The following is a 15,268-nucleotide window of genomic DNA, read 5'->3' as shown; positions in this document are numbered from 1 at the left end:
TCGGCAATTAAGAGGGGACTTGGCTGCTCTCATGGACGTGGATGAAGGGGGTGCGGCTCCATTTTTGTTTTCATTCAGAGAAGCAGGTGTGGCATGGCATCCTAAAGAATATTCCCCGTGGACCACAGGAGAGTATTTCAAAGGAATTATCTGAAAGTGCTCCAAGGTTTCCCAGCTCCCTTTCCCAATGATCCTCCTCACCAAGCAGTTAAAAGCCCTGCTGATACTGCTCCCTGCTGCACGTCCTGGGCACCGACGTCTGGGCTGCCTTCACATCTAAATACCACCTTCTCTCCTCCACGGCTGACCCTGTCCCCTTCTCACCTCAGTACAAGCTGTAGACTGACTTCTCCAACTCCAGGGACCCAGACAACACTATTCCTACAAAGAGACTTTCTGGTTTAGCAGCCCAAAGCCAAGGAACTGCCCTTCCATCATTCACCTGAGTGTCTACACCTTGCCGGGAACCATCCTAAGGGCTAGGATGAGCAGTGAGCCAGTGAGACGGGGGTGCTGGCATCTGCACAGAGCTTACGTCCTCAGCCCCATGAGCTCCCACGGCTCCGCCGGCCCACATCATCAGCTCTTCAGGTCATCCGCTACTGGCCACTCTAACTCCCTCCTCTGGGAAGACTGCCCCACTTTAGCCAAAAAGCTCTGTGGGTTTTCTTTTCTTTTTTAGGTGCCAAGAGGACCTCTTTTTCATGGTTTTTGACCTTTTTAAAAAATGAGCTAATGCTGGACATTAATGGCTAGAATTTTCTTTAAGGGAAGTTTCTGGGTATCCTGCATTGAACCAACCGATGCTTGGTTGTGTGTTACCATGTTCTCTTCATCTTGGAAATGTGAAGTATCTCTTTCCGTTAGAGTTGTAAGTATATTGCTACAATTCTAATGTTGTCACTGATTTTCAGGCCATCCTGCCAACACTTGCCTGCTATGATTTCATGCCAAATGCTAGGATTCTTCTCATATCGTAAGTAATCCTACAAAAAAAAAAAAAAAAAAAAAAAACCTCTAGCAGACAAGAGCTTAACTAGTGCACCACCAGGGCTTAGTTTAGATTACTATAGCCAGTACCAAAAGGACCTGCTCTCTGGCTTTGCTTACAGCCCTGTGTTGGTGCCAGAGCCTCCAGTCCCACTAAGGCTTGAGTAAGCTTTCTAAGAACACCTCAGAGGCCTGGTCCCCATTCTCCCACATTCCCTTATTTCCTGAGATCTGAGATGCGTCACTCCAAGAATCCTTGAGGCCGTGGGTGGGGTAAGAGTGAAGCACCAGGCACCTTCTCATCCTGCCTCACATCAGAAAGTTGGGGCGAAATCTGCTTCTGACTCTGCAGAGATGTCCCTACACGAGGACTGGGTGGCCAACCGCCAGCAAACATGTCTACCCTGCTCACACTTTACATACCCAGGAAAACTGTCCTCAGACATGATGCTAAGCCCTTACAAGGGCCTCCAAATCTTCAATGTCAGATTCAGCATGTGTGCATGTGACTGTACGTGTGCATGCACATGCACGTGAGCTTCATGGCTTAACAGGCCTCTGCAGCCCTCCCACCACATCTGAATATACCCACTCCCCTACCAGTGTGCCCTCAGGGGCCCCTGCCTTGTACTGCCCCGCCCCCTTCAGGCCACGCCTGAGCGTGGAGGAAACAGCACTTGGCCTGTCCAAGCTTGACCTGACTGCGGGTGACTGCTCCGAGCCGTCTGCATCTGCACTCTCAGATTAGCGTTCTTCCTTGTGTAGAGCTTCCTGCTCTAAAGGACACGAACCTGGCGCGTGTGAGTCATCATTACGTGCAGGAAGTGACTTCCCAATCTAAAAACTGAGCCAGCTCCTAGAGAGATGTCTCCAGTCCCTCTCCCCTGGTCTCTTACAAAGCACTCTGCGTCAGCCACCCCACCCTTTCTCTCTGTGGCCTTTCTCAGGATCTCTTCTTCCAACAACCCACAACTAGGACTGTTTATTTGTTTAGCCTGCTGGTAAGAAAAATGGGAGAGCTGCCTGGCATTCCTGCTAGGGCATAAACGTTTTTTAACAAATATACTTTCCCCCTCTGCTTGGGTCCTGTCCTGAGCCCTTTAACCTTTTGGAAGCACTGCAGACAGACATTCCACGGGAAGTGATGATCACCACTCCTTATCACCGCTGCAAGACAAAATCCCATCTGCCTTGCAACATCACACATGGATCCTTCACATTCTTGTTCTGAGAACCGAGCATGTAAGAGAGGGAACACAAACTCCAGAAATGTCGGAGAAGCCCCACTCACCAGAACAAGAGGCACCAAACAAAGTCCTTTACTGATTACTCTAAGGAGATACCAGGCACCTAATTTAAAAAAGAAAAAAATAAAGTGTTCAATGTATAACCACATACAGAAGCTGCACACTGGCAGAACCCCCTCAGCCACTACAGCCAAAATTCAGATGACATCAAAGGGAAGACTGCCCAGCACTCAAAATACCATCTTTCTACAAAAAACAAAGATGTAGCTCGGATTTCTCACAGAAGACTTGAAAACAAGGGTCTCTAGGAACACAACAGTAGGTCCTGGATAGAAAGGGAGAAATATGTAGAACAAAACTCAAATTCCTCACCAAGACCAGAGTCACTGGACTGATAAAGACACCATAGAAACCCCAAGACTGTATCTCCCAAAGATACCATTTCATCTTGGAACTGAAGTAATTCCTGGTGGTCACCTTCATCCAAATAACAGATGGGCTTTTAAAATAAACAGCTATGTGAGACCAAACAGTCAACGTTTACCCTAAAACAAGGGCAAGAAAGGAAGGATGGACCAGGAACCTACATTAATAGAAAAAGAATGGAAGTAGTAAGAATGCTGACACATTGTGAAAATTACAACCAATGTCACAGAACAGTCTGTATAAAAACTGTTACGTGGTGGGGGGGTGGGCGGGAGTCTCTGCCTTAAACTTTGAAAGAAAAGCATCCCCCACACCAAGTGTAAGGGCCAAGACAGGCCTCACCACATGCAACGGATTCTGAAACACACAGAAATGGGACACACAGAACACACCACTAGGCAGCCGGCTATCCCAGCCAGACCCAACATATAGACTCTGGCAGTGTGTGTGGACCATGACATGGCAATAAAGTTATCAAAACTGAAATCAAATGGAACTGATCAATGCAGACCTCCAAGGCTGACTTCAAGTCAACAAGTCTCCTAAATGGCCCACACCTTCTGTACAATCAAGTATCAGATGGTTGAAGGGTAAGTTCAGGGAGTCATGCCTGTCATAGTCGTTGGGTCCTCATTCTACTCAAATCTAACTAAACTGAGGGAACATTACACAGCATTAAGTTTAACACCAACACCATTCCATGCAAGGAACTGTTAGGATATATTCAGTACTCTCACCTACGTTCTCTCTTTTCATCCTCCTAACAAACCAATGCAATGGATACTATTATCAATTCCATTTTGCCAACAAGCAAACTGAGGCTCAGAGAGTTCAAGTTAACTTCCCAAGGTCACACAGCTAGAAGAACTCAGCATCTTGTTTTTCTAACACCAGAGTCTTCCTGAGCACACACATCTTACACATTCTTGCTAGGTAATCTACAAACAAAGTAACGAGCTAATCATGAGCAACTATGTGGAATGTTTGGTTCATACAGGTTCATACAGAAACTAGTTCCTGCCTCCAAGGAGCTCAGGCTCTATTTTGTAACTCTTGTAACTGTTAGTTAAAAAACCTCCTCATCTCAGGGGAAGTTCAGCCTGGACCAAGACTTGTACAGAGCCTCCTCTTAGGTTTATTCCTCAACACCTGCCAGGTGGTTCTGGAACACTTCCTATGTGGGACTCTGAGCCTCTCTGGGGTAGTACAGGAGAAAGAATGCCTCCTACAATCCACACCCTAAAGTGTCTCAACACTAGTCCATATTGGTGCCTTGTCATTCATATAGATTCAAATTCAGATTTGAACCAACTGCTGGGTGACCCCAGGAAGCCAGTTACCCTCAGAGTATTTCTCAACTAAAAATTGTGACATGTCCCCACCCTGCATACCTTATAGACCAACCATGAGGATTAACTGAAAGGGCAGAGGCTCAAGGGCTTTGAAAAACGAAGCCTCCTGAATGACTTTCCAGTTTTCCCAAGACAGATCTGGTACCTCCCCCTTCTGGTTAGCATTCAACAGTCAGGTAACTGATTGGTCAACTCTGAGATCTAAGCAGTGATTCAGGGACACGTGCAGCTGCTCCGTAAAGGAAAGATCAATGAGGCTCAGAGCAGAGAGGACAGAAGCAACTGAGGAAGTGGGGCTCGACACTCTGGGACAAAGTGGGGAAAAGGGGAGGCCCAAAGAGGTCACAAGGATTCCACCCCTCCCACTGTTCAAGCCAAAGAAGTCCAACTTGACTCATCTTTACCTCCTCCCCTAGAGTCCACCTTCAAACTATGCCCAGAGAGTGACCACTTGTAGTGGACTGAATAACAGTCCTTCCAAAATTCATGTCCACCAGACTATGGATGTAATTAAGTTAAACTGAGGTCATAATGGAATAGGGTGAGCCCTAAGTCCAGTGACTGGTATCCTTAGAAGCAGGTAGACACAGAGAAGCAGAGAAGACAGAGGCAGTCTGGAGTGATACAGCAGCTACAAGGCAGGGATTGGCAGGAGCCACCAACACCTTAAAGAGGCAAGAGAAGACTCTTCTTGAGTGCCTTCCAACGGATCATGTCCCTGCTCACACCTGGACGTGGGTGGGATTTCTGGTGGCCTAGTACCTAAGGGGGAGCTCTGGTAGCATAGTGGCTAAGGCACTTGATTGCTAACCAGAAGGCTGGCGGTTCAAACCCACCAGCCACTCCCCGGAAGGAAGGTTGGGCAATCCTACTTCCGTAGTGATACTGCCTCGGAAACCCAAGGAGGGGTCGCTATGAGTCAGGGCTGACTCGACGGCACATAACAACAACAGTGCCTAAGGCAGCTGACTGCTAACCTGAAGGCTGGCGGTTCAAAACCACTCCTCGGAAGGAAGACTGGGCAATCTACTTCCATAGCGATATTGCCTCAGAAACCCAAGGCTATGAGCCGGGTCCAAGTCTACAGCAGTTTTTTTTTTTTTGTTGTTTGTTTGTTTGTTTGTTTTAAACTTCCAAATTTTTGGAAATTTGTTACAACACCCTAGGAAACTGATACACTAGCTCACTCCTCCACTGGGAGCACCCCACCTGACCCACCTCTTGCCTGATCTCCCTGCTGCCACCTTCACCCCAGCACAGCTGCCGGGGGAGTCTATTAAAACCCAACTGCAATCATATTACTCCTCTGGACCCTCCCAGCACATCCACCTCACCAGGAGAAGGAAAATTTTGCAGTGGCCTTTGAGGCCCTAGACAACCTGCCCACTTCTTCGTACGCACACTCCAGCCACGCGGGACTCCTCGCTGCTCCTCAGACATGACCCATACCAGGCACGCTTTTCCTCAGGATTTCGGAAGCCCTACATCCTACTTCCATAAGGATTTACCGGTTTGCAAACCCAGTGGGGGTTTCGATGAGTCAGAATCCACTCAATGGCAGTGAGTTTAGTTTGGTTTTGGTTCCCTCTAGCCAAAGCTCTCTTTTTCCATCTCTCAGTCTCTTCAGTCTTCGATCACATGTTACCCGTTCTGAGGCTCCTCCTCACCACCTCACTCAGACTGCAAACCACTGGCCTCCACAGCACTCCCCAGCCCCTGCTTGCCTTCTACAGAACTTGACACCTTTAATCAGGATCAACTCGACAGCAGCGTAAAGATCTACAGCCTTGGAAACCCTACAGGGCAGTTCTACTCTGTCCTACAAGGTCTGTCAATCAGCATCAACTAGATGGCAATGGGTTCAATGGAGGTATCAAGGCAAGGTCACTGCTGAAGAAGACAGCACTTCCTGCTGCTCCACCAAACTGATCCAGTCACCTCCTTGCCTCCCTCCCATGACCGTCTGGACAGAAGTGCTCAGCTCATGCAGAGTCACAGATGTGAGCTGGAACGACCCTTAGGCATCATTCAAGTTGGAACCTTTGATTTACAGGAAACCAGAACTTAGAGAAAGTCTAATTAAACTGAGCATTCTGAAGACAACTGGAATTAGAGTCTCGGCCACTACCGCAAATGCACCATAGGTGGAACTTTGTGTCATCTTGTCACCACACACATCTGATCCTTGAGCCAAGAGTAACCAGGAGGAAAGGAAGCTATGACACCTACCACGCTGTCAGTCCAAAGGCTATATGGCCCATCCACTTTAGATCACAACAAACAGCCACTGAGCTCGGGGCTGCATTTCTACTTCTGAACAGGCTTGCCAGTGGGATGCCAGCTTCTGCTGTTTCATTTGTAAAATGGGCAGAATGACTTCCTTCGAGTGCGCCCATGTTCCCAGAGAAAGTTGTTCTAGAAACGAAGTACATGCATGCATAAAGTCCCCAGCACACTGCTAAATAAACAGCAGTAGACAGTCCGCCTCACAGGCTTACTCCATATTTTGGGTCCAATCAAGGTCAGTGGAGAAAAGGTAAAGCTGTCGAGCCACCTCATCCCCCTTCCACTCAGTGTTGAATGAATGAAATCACTGAATCTTGTGGCAGAGCAAAGAGGAGGCTGAGTGAGCAGGGAGAGGTGGGGGAAGGGTGTGGACAGAAGGAAATGAAACAGGACAACCCTCCCAACAGGGAGAAACTTCCGGACTGAAGGCAGCAAAATCCAATGGCAGCCACAGTCTATCCTCTCCAACCCTCCTTCCTCCCAACTCCACCTACGGGCACTGGCCACCCTCTGCATTGAGTTGGAGGCCATCCAGATTCTCCCAACACAAGTCTAACTTTCCCTTCACCAGAACTCCTAGCAGTGGTTTCAAAAAAACCACAAAACACATGAAAAGAATTCTTGGACCAAGTCCCAAGGCGTGGGAACACAGAGATAAAATGAGACTGCACTGGCATTCACTGAGGCCCCGGGAGCCAATGGCACCCCCAAAATTGCTGTATGTTCGTCACGTTCAGCCTCCCAGAATTGGAGAGCCCTGATTTGTGACATGATTATTTGGGGACAAATCCAGGGTCTGAAGGCATCAGAACTACTCGGCCATATGAAAACACTGTAAATCAACAAGCCAGACACTCTGCAGACAGATTCCACATGAGTAGTTACAGCAGGAATGGTGTGGCTGATGGTGCCTGATTCCAGCACTTCAGAGTCAAAAGTCTCTCCCACAGGATGGGCATGGGGCAGGCCTCACTTCCTGACCCCGAGTCTTGAGTGTGGGTACCACAGGCGGCTCCTGTCCCCAAACACAAAACCCTCCTGGCCTCCAGTGCTCCCACAGACCCCCCAGCTGCCGCCTGGAGAAGACACACGCCCCAGCTCTCTCCCACATCTGACTTCCTCATGTATCCATTTTAAGGAACTCACTTTTCATGGAGAGAGGAGGAGAAAGTTCCCACATGCAGAACACTCACACCCCAGGGAGGAATGAAGAGGGTCATTTAGCACTTGTTGAAAGGAGACGGTACAAGAGCGATTAGGAGCAGAGGGAAATGTCAGCTAGGGGACTTAAACAGAACTTTTAACTTCTAACCACTGACACCCCCATCCCGCCTCCTCTCCCCAAAACCCAGAGGCAGCTACAAGCCCATGCAGGATGCCCTGGGGTAGGAGACGGGCATGGGAAGGGGAGCGAGGACCATGGTGGTTTGCAGGAGCTCCACCTCTGGCAATGGATTTGATGTCAAGTGTCAGCAAGTAAATTGCTATTGGCTTCTCAATAAGCAGCAGTAGTGAGCTAAGTGTTTCCCCGTATTGTGCAGGCTCTCGTGGACTCAATACAGCAGTATTGACAGTACAATCACACAGTAATCCAGGCTCCACTAATACCTACACTTCCTCAATGAAAATACACTTTCCGCTTGGACATCAGCCCATTAACTTTGGGCTCCAATCTCTGGCTTGTCCCCTCCCCCAGCCACCCCTGGGCTGCAGAACTGGCACCCCGCCCCCGAATGTCCCAGCCAACTTGAACGTCCCAGCCAGCATACCATCAGGGCCCAGCCGAAGAGATAAACAGAGGCCTGCAGGAAAAGGCCTGCTCACCTGCTCTATAAATCACTAGTGGCAAGGAAAGAAAGTGATCCAACTCTTCAAGGATAAAAATCTTAGCAGTCATGGAGGAAAAGTGATGTTCCCTTGCTAAGCGAAATATGCTCATGCTGTAAAGACACGTGCCTTCAAGTTTCTGGAGAAACCAGGCAGCTCTAACTTAACCTAACACACCAGAAATGAGACAAGTTACACCATCTCCACAAAGCTCAACCTCTCACACAAGACACTACGTTCACAAAAGCAAAGTCCCAACATCTCAGTAGCCTCAGACGGGTTTACATCCTAGAACCAAACCCAACCCACTGCCACCAAGCCAATTTCAACTCAGAGAAACCCTGCAGGACAGACGAGAACTGTCCCATAGGGTTTCCAAGGCTACAAATCTTTACAGAACAGACTGCCTCATCCTTTTGTGGAGGGGCTAGTGGGTTCGATGCTGACCTTTTGAATGCTTTAACTACTGTGCCACCAGAGTGTCTTTACATTCCAGAGGGTCTGCTAATTCAACAAGAAACGTTCTGCCAATGCAAGCTCTTTTATCAAAGCTGCCTTCTCATCCATTCTCACTTGGCTTTCAGAACACCGAGAGTAGGAGAGGGACAGGTTTTTCCTTAGAGCCCAAGGAAATGAAGGTAATGGAGAATTCAGACTCACCCAAGGTCATGCAGCCATTAACTGCAGATTTCAGATTAGAAACTAAATGAGGGGACAGCAAACTTCTTCTGTAAGGAACCAGGTAGGCAGTAAATATTTTAGGCTTTGGGGGTCAAGCAATCTCTGCTGTAAGTACTCAACTCTGCCCTGGGAACAGGAGAACAGACACGGACAACACATACACAAATAAGCACAGTTATTTCCCAATGGCACTTTATCGATGGGCTCAGACCAGAATATGAATCTCACCTACATATAAGGGTCATGAAACATTCTTTTGATTTTTTTCCCCCCATACCATTTAAAAATGTAAAATCATGCTTAGCATGCAGGTCTTATAAAAATGGGCTTGGGCAGGATTTAGCCTGTGGGCTGTGGTTTGCCAATCACAAACTCAGACCACGGAGATACTCATAACTACCTGTTGTTAGCTGCCATCAAGTCGGCCCCCAAATGAAGGTGGTCCCATGCCTAACAGATTCACACACCTCCCCATCTGATGCCACCCCTGTGATGTGGGGTGGATCGACCATCTATCATCCACAGGGTTTCCACTGGCTTGTTTTCAGAAGGAGGCTGCCAGGCCTTTCTGCCTCATCTGTCTTATACTGGAAGCTCTGCTAAAATCTACTGAGCATCACAGCAACACAAAAGCCTCCCCTGATGAGTGTGGCTGCACGTGGGGTGCACTGGCCTGGAACCGAACCTGGGTCTCCTGATGGGAGGCAAGCCTTCTACTGCTGAACCACTAATGTCCCCTCTAACCCCCCGAACCATCTAGAACACCATGAAGCTTTAAAAATCAACCAACCAACCAACCAACCCCAGCCATTCCCAGCTTATTATAATTTTAACTTTCCAGTCCTGTCAAAATTACTTGGGTTTCAAACACCAGTCATGACTACTGCCTTGAGACACTCTTCAAACTTTCACCTAAAACTACCCTGAGATCCCTTTTAGCAGAAAAGCAGAGGGACACACAAAATAAAAGACGTTACCTGTTGGATCAGTACTCCACTAAGAAGCCATCTGTGGAGTCCAAAAAGTCAACACTGAGTGCACAGCTAAGATGAGAAGATGGGGGGGCAGGGGCAGGGGGCAGGAAAACTAGAGCACCGGAAATGGAACAGCCAGACGCAATTTGAGAGAATGCTGACATTATATGAAAACTGTAACTAATGTCATCTACCAATCTGTGTGCAAACTGTCCAACAAGAACCTAAGTTGTTGTGCAAATGTTCACTAAAAACACAGTAAAATCTTACACACTTTAAAAAAATACCAATCATCAATCCAAGCCCAAGATATCCCATAGCAGCACAGCTGGGTAACACACTGGCAGAGTAGTAAGACTTCAGAAAAACATTGCCTTTTTATGGGAATTTCTGCACAAATTTCCAAGAAACCTGCCATAAATGCAAGATGCATGCTCACAACATCGCAGGCTTAACAGGCTGACTGCAGAAAGCACCTCCAAAGGTAGCACATGGAGAGTCCTTCTCGAATACAGTGCTGGGGTACCCATCGCAGAGATTCTGATCTGCCAGAATTGAGTAAAGGAGCCCTGGTGGCACAGAGGTTAAGCATTCGACTGCTAACCCAAAGGTCAGCAGTTCTAACCCATCAGCCGCTCCACAGGAGAAAGACATGGCAGTCTATTTCTGTAAGGATTTACAACCTTAGAAACACTATGGGCAGTTTGACTCTGTCTTGCAGGGCCACTCTGAGTTGGAATCGACTTGATGGCAATGGGTGTGTGGAGTAAGAAGAAATCTGGCTAGAAAGGGTTAATGCCTTCCGGGCTGTGATGTGATAAGTGGCTGAGCAGAAAGCAGGCTCCCTCACTTTGAGATATGATGTCACTAACCTTTATTGATCCACTATCAGAGAACTTTGCTTATCTCTCTCCTGTGATATACTGCCCCTCCTGTGCTCAACTAGTGTTTAATACACTACCGGGTGCCTCACACTCCTCATCGCTCAACACTGTGGCCCAAGGCTGCCACGGGGGGCAATATTTTACAGCCAGGCCTTCCAGCACAGATGACTCCTGGAGACAGTGGGGAGGGAGCACCCACCTCCCTCCTCCTTCTAGGCTGCCTGGTCCTAGAGACACCTTGATAGTGGGCCAGGGGAGAAGAAGATGGGGATGTGCATGCCTTCTCTGAGACCCTCCAGCCTCTGTGCACTAAGGCCCCCACCTCAAGTTCTCTCCCTTCTTTATGTCCACCATGAAAAGACAATCATCACTCAACCATGTTCATTTGGAAACATGTAAGCACCTCCACAGAGAAATGAGCTTCCTGTATTTCCCATTCCCCAGTCGCAAGGCTGACAGAAGGAGGTGGAATGGGCTACCCAGTGAGGCACGGGGCAGTCATTCTAGGAGAATCGTGCCAGGAGAAAAGCCAGAGAGCACACCCAGGTGTGGCAGCCAGTCAGACTCACATTCCAAAAGATAACCAGGTTCCACAGCCTGGGGCAGTGGGATGCGGTGCTGCCACACATTAGGCCAAGTGTTGGTCTCTCCCTGTCCCAACCCACAGATAAACTGTGCATCATACCCAGCCGCCACCACACCCAAGGGTGGGGAGAGACAGCAAGCGCCAACAGACAGGGGAAGACTGTAACAACCAAGGGTGCAGAACTAAGTATCAGACAGGCTTAGTACCTTACCAACTCTGGCCCTCGAGCACCTCACAGGGACTCCCAAGTTCAGCCAAGACCCCATCTGTTGCCCCCTGCAGTCTACATCAGACAAGACTTTGCTTCTCCTGCCCCATCCCTGGGAACAGGGCAGAGGGCAGCCAGAGAGAGTCAGCACCCTTCCACTGCTCCAGGGCACCTAGAATTTGCCTAATTGAACATTAACAAGTTGCTACAATAAAGTTCCTCTGTTGTGAGGAGAAACCTTTTGGGGAACAACAACAGAAGTCTTGTTACAAACTGCTCTCAAAGCCAGGCTTCAGCCCCGACAGGTGTGAACAAGATTTAAACACCTCCTACAATACAATGCAATCCAAACAAAGGGGAAAGTCAATCGCAGCCTCCTGGGGTTTCTCCTTGTTTAACATCTTCTTCACGCACTCAGCCTAAAGAAGCCAAGTGAAGGCAATGTCTTCAGCCCCAGCTACTGAGGCAACCTTATCAACCCTGAAGCAGCTTCCCTCAGCAACTTAGGCATGCTGCCACCTTGGCTGTCCCATGGCTCTGGCAAGGCCTCTGCTTATGAAGAGGAGGTTTTTTTTGTTTTTTTTTTTTTTAACGTGTCATACCTGGTCCTGACCCCTGATTTATGTTCCATCCCCTCTCAAACTCAGCAGAATCAACCAATCAACTTGCTGATAGGTTTCCCACAAGATCTGACTCTAGGTTCATCGTCAAAGGAGCCCTCGTGTACAATGGTTAAGCGCTCGGCTGCTCACCAAAAGGTTGGCAGTTCAAACCCACCAGTCACTCTGTGGGAAAAAGATATGTCAGCTTCTTCTGCAAAGATCACAGCTTGGAAACCATATGGGCAGTTCTACTCCATCCCAAAGGGTTGTTATGAGTCAGAATTAACTCGACAGCAACGGGTTGCTCATCATCAAACTACTACCATCGGGGAGGTAAGCAGAGGAGGAAGGAGGCAGAGTGAGGAAGACGACGACTCGAAAATACCTGGAAGCCTCACTTCACCTCAGTTGCCCTGAGCTTCCAGATCATAGGGTAGGAGCCTTTCTTTCTGCAACAACACCCCCTAAAAGTCCCTTCCTCCCTCAGAATGGCAGAGAAGGGATGGGATTCCAGGGCTGGGTTTTTTTCCCAAAAATATTTTTAAGTGATGTGAGAGGCAGAAACACATGAGAAGCATGTGTCGGACAAGGGAAGGAATTGTCCTTCCCACTGATTTTTCGCTCTGAAGTATGAGAGAGAACACAGTATTTATCTGGGGATTTCTTCCCAAAGCCAACCACATAAATGGGACTTGAAAGGAGCTTATCGGACAAATGATCTGCTCCAAGCGCCATCACTGAAAGTGGGAATCTCGGTAGGGAACTCATGAGCCCATTGTTCCCGCTCGGACATCTTTAAGCAATTGTTATTGTTACTTAACTTCAAACAAGTGAGCGAGAGGGCAGAGAGGGAATGACAGAGAGGAAACCATGGACAAAAGTGACAATGGACAAAGAAATTAATTCTCTCTCCCTCATTCCTCTGCTCCAATAAGGAAAATGCAAAAGAACAACAAAACATCAGGAAAGGGCGGAAAAAAGCAGCTTGCACACAGACGTGCGTCCAGTCACTCCTATTCCTTGGCACCCATCTTCTCTTCTCTGCCACTAACAAGTAGGTATGATTTTAAAAATAAGTGATAAATGCTAATAACCTAGCTTTTAATCCAGGCTCCCATTCTTTCCCAGTGTGAGAGAAAGACTGTCCATAATGTTTTAAAAGTCAAAGACAGCCATCAAATATACGTGATAACCCCAATACTACCTATTCTCAACTTTCCCCACCTCCCAATGTGGAGTCATTCCAAAGCCAGGGTAAGAGCAGCCCGCAGACTTGCTATGAAACATACATACATCACCACTAGGTAAGAATTTGGTTCCAGAAATTTGTACTAATGAACCTTGCAGCATGAGAAGAGATCTCACACGAGACATTAACTTGGCTCATTCTCCCCCATGTCCCCCTTTCTTCTACCAGACAAGCAAGACAACTACCCCCCCAAGCCCCTTGAAAGAGTAGCCTGCTTATAACTTGGTGTGTGTGTGTGGCGAGGGGGAGGTTCAAAGGCTCGGTCCTTTTTCCAGGTAGCTGGGAGGATGTAATTGGTGAGGCAGGAGATTAGAAATATCGGCAGCCTCTAAGTAAGACTTTAATTTACTGGCAGATCAATAAAGCCGGGGTTATATTGGCAAAGTGTCTACAGCTCTATTGACTCACGCAATGCCTCTTATCAATTTATCAGAAATCTGGAAGTCAAAAGATATTGTTTGAAGGGAGGAGAGAGAAAAAAAGAGAGACAGGGAGCGTGAGACAAGAGCCAGAGCAGTTTAGAAAATACAACTGCCAATGGCTAACTTGGTGCACAGAGTTTTACACCACTGTATTGCAAAGGAAGCATTATGAGATAATTCAGAGCTAACTTGACCCCTTACAAGGCCCCACTACCTTCTCACATGATTCCATTTTCCATAAACCTTGGATTCTAGGAGCGGAGGAAAAGTCCCAACTAAAGCAGAAGCTGGGTTTACTAAGCAAGGAGCAACTCCTTTCTTTGAGCTTAATGAAAACTATTCTAGGTGGAGGCAGTTCACATGTCCCTTTCTCCTGCATTCGAGTGCCTCTCCAACTCCACCTCAGCCAGGATTCTTCGTCTTGGCTTCCTTTTCAGCAATCCATAAAAAGTTGTTTTTTGTTTTAAGTAAAAGGATGCCTATCCCAGCATCCCAACACTCTGAAGTGGTCACAGAGGAGCTATCAGACTGACCATGGCAACTCACTCTCAGGAAGATACTTTAAAAAAAAGATACTTGAGTTCTATAAACCATCACACAAGGGTACACAAGAGTTTTCACAATTAATCCTCATTTGAAAGGGTTTTGAAACATGCCAGATATGTGGCAAAAAAAAAAAAAAATAAGGGATAAAAAGTAAATACTAACATATTGCCAGGGAGCTCTGGTACCATAGTGGCTAAGGCACTTGACTGCTAACCAGAAGGCAGGTGGTTCAAACCCACCAGCCACTCCTCGGAAGGAAGATGGGGCAATCTACTTCTGTGGTGATACTGCCTCGGAAACCCAAGGAGGGGTCGCTATGAGTCAGACGTGACTCGACGGTACATAACAACAACAACAACATATTGCCAAACTTAAGTGTTCACATCAAGGAAGGAAGGAAAACTTGGGCAGAAGTGTCTGAGTATTTCTCTCGGATAGCTCTAAGGCGCAGGTCAGGAAGGAAACAGGATGTGCACATCCCTGGTATCAGGAGGCTGAAGGGAAAAAGCATTTTCAGCTGGTGTGGAGGAACCAAGACCTGCTTTAGACAACTCATTTTGGTCCCTGCTTCATACAACAAATTTCTACTTAATTGCTGTTTTGCATTTCGTTGAGACATGGAGTAAACAGTACTTAAGTGTTTCCAGACAAAAACAATAACTCACTAATGACTAAGGCACTGCTAATTAAAATGCCCCTGTAATGGCGTGACTGGACTCAGAGCCACCACAGGGACCAGAACCACCCCGGCCTTGAACGCATGGACAGAACGCCAAGCATACAGCAAGGGCGACTTCTAGACCCTTCCTCTGCAGCGCACAAAGGCCTATGGGCTGAACTTCCTCAGCTCAAGAAGGGGGCTCTTTATTGGGACTGGGAATGGAAAAGAGTGAGAGGAGATGGGGGGTGGTGAGGGTGCTGACATTTCAGAGGGAGCACAGCTCCCTAACAGGACACAGATTCCACGATCTTTTTTTTTTTTTTTTTT

This window comes from Orycteropus afer, unplaced genomic scaffold (genome assembly GCF_000298275.1).
Source record: "Orycteropus afer afer isolate SDZICR_OR568_19922 unplaced genomic scaffold, OryAfe1.0 scaffold00067, whole genome shotgun sequence".
Classification (NCBI taxonomy): domain Eukaryota; kingdom Metazoa; phylum Chordata; class Mammalia; order Tubulidentata; family Orycteropodidae; genus Orycteropus; species Orycteropus afer.
This window is presented reverse-complemented; position numbering follows the sequence as displayed.